Source organism: Marmota marmota, unplaced genomic scaffold, assembly GCF_001458135.2.
Source record: "Marmota marmota marmota unplaced genomic scaffold, marMar, whole genome shotgun sequence".
In the NCBI taxonomy this organism is placed as follows: Eukaryota; Metazoa; Chordata; class Mammalia; order Rodentia; family Sciuridae; genus Marmota; species Marmota marmota.
Window position 1 is genome coordinate 5,715,301 of NW_026000171.1, and position 6,030 is coordinate 5,721,330.

General features: G+C 51.7%; 1 pseudogene; it reads left to right on the top strand.

Moving 5' to 3' along the window:
• The first annotated feature begins 2,598 nt into the window (after positions 1-2,598).
• Positions 2,599-4,924, top strand: LOC125611872 (annotated as a pseudogene).
• Positions 4,925-6,030: the final 1,106 nt, after the last annotated feature.

Here is a 6,030-nt window from a genome sequence, read left to right on the forward strand (position 1 = left end):
GAAGGCTGAATCTGTGGCCTAAGCCTGGTGATTGGAAACTCCATCTATAATGAAAATAAGGGCATCTAGCCACTGATGTTCCAGAGATTCAAGTCGTAGAACTCCAGAAGGACTTCTTTAGGAATAAGGTTCTCCCTTATGTCCTCCTGGTGCCCCCTCCCCCACCTGGTTCCATCCCTCCTCATTCTGGCAGCTACCTGCTCCTTCCTTCCCATCCTACAGGCCCACAGACTCTCCACACCCACTCTGATGCCTCAGAGCTCCCCTCCTCCTTTTCTTCCTGCTGATCCAGGTATCCAGGCTTTCTTCCCTTCTGGTCTCTCCTCCTTTCCACTTTGAATCCAGCCCTGGTTTCCCCTCCATCTCCATTTTCTGTCGACTGAGCTAGCTCCCCAGCACCACAGTGGGCCCAGCTCCTTGCCTACCCAGCTCTCAGCCACCCAGGGCACAACTCGCCCAGTCTGGAGGCTTTAGTCAGCATTTCCCTGTGCCTCCCCCTACCTCCTCACCAGCACCAGCCAAGTTTGGTCTGGAGGGAGATCTGGGCAGCTCCCAGAGTCCCTCAGAGCACAGTACATCCTGTGCTCCACAAGCCTCGCTGGGTCCGGTCTTCACCCTGGTCCTTCTTACCCACCGCCGTGTGGCTGCAGCCCCTATTCCTTAGGTTGGTGGGGGGATCCAACCCAGGCCAGAGTCTCGGGTGACAGCAGCACCAGCACCAGCACCAGCTGCAGGGTTAGGTGGCGACTTAGTGGTAGTGGAGGTGGGGGAAAAGCCTCCCCTGATCTCCACTACCCTGAGCAGCAACACAGGCTCAGAGCGAGAGGACGATGATCAGAGCATCAGTATCAGCAAGCTGCTGATGCTTGCCACCACCACCGAGCTCCTGGGGCCCCAGGCTCAGGGAGATGTCCAGGCCGGCCGCCCTGTGCTGACCACCTGCGTTGTGGTGGTCTCCTCCTTCACCTCCTTCTGAAGCATGACAGCAGCAGGGCTACGCGGTGCTGTCCATGGTAGTGGTGCTGGCGCAGAGCAGTTGGCTGGACCTAGACCTTATCACCTTCACCCACCTGTCCTGATGATCCTGGACCACCACCGACCTGGTGGTGCCACAGATCCCTCAGCCACCTCTGCATCTGCTCACTGTCTCCTCAGTTTCTGGGGGCGGGACCAAGGCCAAGATGTGCGGCTAACTCAGGGACTCTGGCCGCCATTGGGGCGACCTTGACAGTGGGCAAATTTGCCTTCGCCTACCTGGCTTGGCTCATCTACTCCATCGCCTTCATGCCTACAGTAATGCTTATCCTGGGCACGTCCATCATAGACCTCCTCGTGATGCTTGTGCCTGTCAACACCACCGGCTTCTGCCTTACCAAGTTGCTGTTGATGCCCCTGCTCTACAGCATGGTGCCAGCCATCAGGGAGAATGCACCTCCTGGCAGGGCCGGACCCCTGCTGCTGGGATCCCAACAGCACCACAGCTGCTGGCTACTTCCTGGGCACATGTCTGGACATACTGACAGCTTCCCCTTGGTGAAGCTGATGCTGGAAGGCTGCCGTGCCGCTGCCTGCGCACCTACTTACTTGCTTTTCTCTGTCAACATCCTCGCCCTCGCCTCGCCAGTGGCTTCCTCACGGTTTACTGCTATCTCCCTCCAAGGAGTTTTTACCCAAGGAGTGCAGAAGGATGCACTTGGCTTCAGCCCTAGTAAAAGTTTCCCCTTCCCAACACAGCCTGATGAAAATGCAGGGCAGTTGAGGGGAGGTCAGAAGGCCAAGGGGACTGGAAACTCTCAACCCAAAAGCAAGGCCCCCTGTGCTTTGCCCCCTCAATTCGGGAGGCCATAGAGCCAGACAGTTGACATAGCCATGGGGCACCTTCTCTTTCTCCTAGGCACAGGGTCTAGCTGAGAGCCTTCCTGAGATGGCCAAGACAGCAGGAAGGTGGAGGGCGGAGCACCATAGCCACTTCTGGCCCCACACACCCTGACAGTTCTCCAAGGCCCCCAAGTCTTGGTATCCAAGAAAGAAGAGGTTCCTTCCTGAGCATGAAGATGGAGAGGGGCTGCTCACCACCAGGAGGCAGTGAAGGGCCAGGAAGGGCAAGTCCACTGGGCTCAGAAGGTGGCTGCAGCTGCTGGGGCCTGGGGCCTGGTCCCAGAACAATGGTACCTGCAGTGTGGCATTCTGCTTAGGAAGAGAGAATGAGTGAAGGGATTGATCAAGAGGCCCCAGTGCAATAGGGCTTTTGGTCTCATTTTGAGGAGGAGGTGGAGCCACTTACCCTGTGCTTCCTTCTCCATATCCTACCCCAATACTGACCTCCGCGGGACTGGGTGACTATGCTTCCTGCTTTCCCCGCCTCACCCAAATTCCTATCCATTGTGGCAGAGAATGGAGGAAAGGGGTTATCCAGGTAGGGGGGCGGGTGCTGTGCCTTGGGCCTTTACCAGGCTCTTTTAGGCTGTTGTTAGTGGCCACTGACCCCAAATCCACTCTTCCCCTCATGTGTCTATTCCAGATGAAGATGGAGGGAGGGAAGGAGACAGGGATGGGGAGGATATATTGTTTCCTTGTGTCTACTTTGTGGCCCTTGCAATGAGGAGGTCTGAGGAAGTTTTGGGCCCCCAACCCCACTACCACCAACCTGGGAAAATGAGGAGGCTTGTGAATGCCACACTGCAGCAGCAAGGGAAGCCAGGTCTGTCACCTCCAGAATCTGCAGCACCTTGGGAGCCTCCAGTTCACCTTTCCCTCCACTGAAGCTCAGTACTGGCTAAAAAGCAGGGCTGTTTTTCAGTTTCTATGTGAGTCCCATGGAAGAGGAGAGCAAAGCCAACCAGTGGGACACCCTGTTAGGGCGAGGGCTCAGGGCAGGGGCTGGCCAGTGGCAGCTTGCCTCCCCTCCTCCTCTTGGGTCACAATTACATCTGGAAGGATCCAGTAAGCTAGTTCCTACTGCAGTGTTCACAACCCGAGGGGCTGCTCCTCCTCCGAAAGGAATCTAGGTAACCAGGGAGTGGGGGCATGTTGGACACGACTTCTTGTCACCCTTCACATCACAACAGGGGGTCTCCTGTTCCATGAATGGACAAGGCTGGCTCTACCAGGTGACCACCTGTGTTTACCGCCCTAAATAGACAAGAGTGAGGTCCAGTGCCAGGACCTGGGGAGGCCACCAGGCATGGAGAGCTGGGGAGTGGCCTAAAGCAAGATGACCCTGGGAGCCATTGGGAGTGACGTGATGGGGGAAGTGGGGGCGCACATGTGGGGTTGGAGGTAGGTGCTTTATATTCTTCTGTAATATAATCTATAGGCTCTGTGTTGTTGCTGTTTTCCCACATGCACATATTCACTCAGTTCACACATTTATTGAGCACCTAACATATACCAAGAATTGGAGCATAGATTACTTTTATAATTTGGAAAAGCAAACACTAGAGGGAAGAAGCAATAAATAACAGCAGGAGAAGCAGCCAATCAGCACCCCAAGTCACAAGCTGCTCTGCCTCAGGATCAGGTCAGGGTTCAGAGAACCCAGGAGCCATTTGGCTTCCTGCAGAGGCAGTGGCTAACATGGATTGGGTGCTTCCTGGGTGTGGGACACCTCAGAGCCTCTCGTGGATTTCATAGACTCCTCACAAGACCTGGTGAGGTGGGAACTCCTACCATGCCCAACTTAGAGATGAGTGACCTAGGCCTGAGGAAGATGGCCTAATTGGTCACTCAGCTGAAGAGCAACAGACTGTGGTAACTGCCACCTCCCAGCACACCTAGACTCAGAGCCTGGCCTGCAGTTCTCTTGGACTCTAGATCTCCTACCTAGCTTAGAGCTCATGTGTCTGGTGGCCCTCAGCTGGCAGGCCATCTCAGGAAGTACTAGGGCAGGACAGGGCCTCAAAGTCTCCTGATTTACTTAGGATGGGAAGACCCCAACTTCAACGTCTACACACTACAGAATCAAAACCACCCACTGCATCCTAACTACATCATCTTCACTCTTGTGCCCTATTTAAAAATTAAGCAGAAACCAAGTAAAATTTGTTATATTTGCTTCCAGGGATCTCAGCTCAGACTGCCAGATGATGTTTAAGTGACTGAACAAAGCCTTTTTAAGACCTAGGGCTGAGGATGTCATTGAGTGGTAGAGCATTGGCCTGGCATGAATGGAGACCTTGGGTTCCAGCATCACTCCAAAACCCAGGGATGCTGGGTTTTATTTTGGGTAATAAAAATCTTCTAAAATTGATTGTGCTGATGGTGGCCAAACTCTTAATATACTAAAAGTCACTGAGTTGTGAAGGGTCAATTGTAACTTGTGTGATATGTGAATTATAGCTCGATAAAGATATTGGGGAAAGAGCAGGATGGCCCATGTGCCTGGAGCTACCCAGGCCCAGGCGAGTAGGTTGGCAGGGCAGTTGGCCAGAAGAGGGGAGGCTAAACACTTGAAGATGAGAAAATTGATCTCTGTTGGAGCTCTGAAGGGGCTGAAGGGATTTTTGCTACATCAAATGATGGAAAATATTATTATTTCGGAATCCAGAAACATATTGGACCATCACAGGATGTTTCCCAGTTTTCTGTTTTACAGATACATAAAGATTGAAAAGTTTATAATCCAAAGTTACTTAGTGTGGACCTTGAAGATTGAAAAGAGCACATATAACGAGCCAGTTGATTTTGAGCAGTGGATTGAAGATAATGTTGTACACACAGGGAAGCTGTTTGAAAATAAAGAAATTGTGGCTCAAGATGGCTTTTCTACTTACCTAAGATTCATAATTATACCAGCCTTCAATCATTTTGCAGCTGTGCGTAGCATTTCTGCAGAGAGACTGGCAGTCTCAAATTTTTCTTGGTAATTATAATAAAATGCTCTTGCATAATTTTTAACATTATATTTGAACATGAAGTTGTCATTGATACATTTTATTAAAAGAATTTGTCTTTAAAAAGTGTCAGAGAAAAAAAAATCAGTCACCATGGAGATAAAGGGTATGCATGGGACAATGACAACTGAGGACATTAATTGACATGGCCTCTGAGAACAGCTAGAAATTCAAGGTTTACGATCAAGATGGAAAGTTTGCTTCAGGGAACCAGCAATGAAGTAGCTTTGGGCCAATTTGCTGTCAGGCAGAGCCCTGGTTTCAGATGATGTTTAAGTGACTGAACAAAGCCTTTTTAAGAGCAAAGTCGCTGTGGTGTCCTGCACTCTAGACATCTAGTTTGTATTTATCGGAAAATGGGGAAATGTCACAGGAAAGTTAATTGGCCTCTGGGCGCAATAATGCTCACTACCAGGATTGCTAGAGAGGAGAGGTGGAGCCTGAAAGGCTGGTGGCTGGAAGGGGCTCATCTCCTTCATCTGGTCCTTTGAGGCCGTTGAACTGAGTATGGGGCATACTTTGGAATTCATTGTGCTGCTGCTAGGCAAACTCTATTTGCAAGAAAGAACAGTTCAACTAGGAATTTCTAGGCCTATAATAACATGTGACTCAAAATAACTAGTGGGAATTATTGGCAGAGTTAACATTTTATTGAATCTCTTTCATGCACACACAGGCCCACACACACCTTGTGATGTTGGCTTCTTGTCCTATCAGAGTCCTCTCCGTGCTGAAGCTGGGAAGACATGAAGGTCTGATGCCCAGAGTGGACAGCACTCGAGGCCAGGGTTGAAGGCATCCCTGTGTGTTCTTCAGCTCCCGTCTACCCCAAGAAGGCGCTTGAGGAAAACTGCCTTCAAACTGGGGCCTGAATCTCTCCTCAAATGCTGTCTTGAACCTCAGACCTTCAGGTACACAGCAGCACACGTTCCCTGTCCCCAAAGGGCCTGCCTAGATCTCCACTGCCTTCCCTCCCCGCCCCACACCGCACCTCACTCTGCTCCCCCCTGCCCAGTGCTTCCTGAGCTCAGGGCTTCAGCCCCAGGGTCCAGGCAGGCAGCCCTGAGGAATGCTGGGCCACAGCCCTCCCACTGACAGGTGGCCAGTCAGTGAGCTCAGGATTCCAGACTCTTCTCCC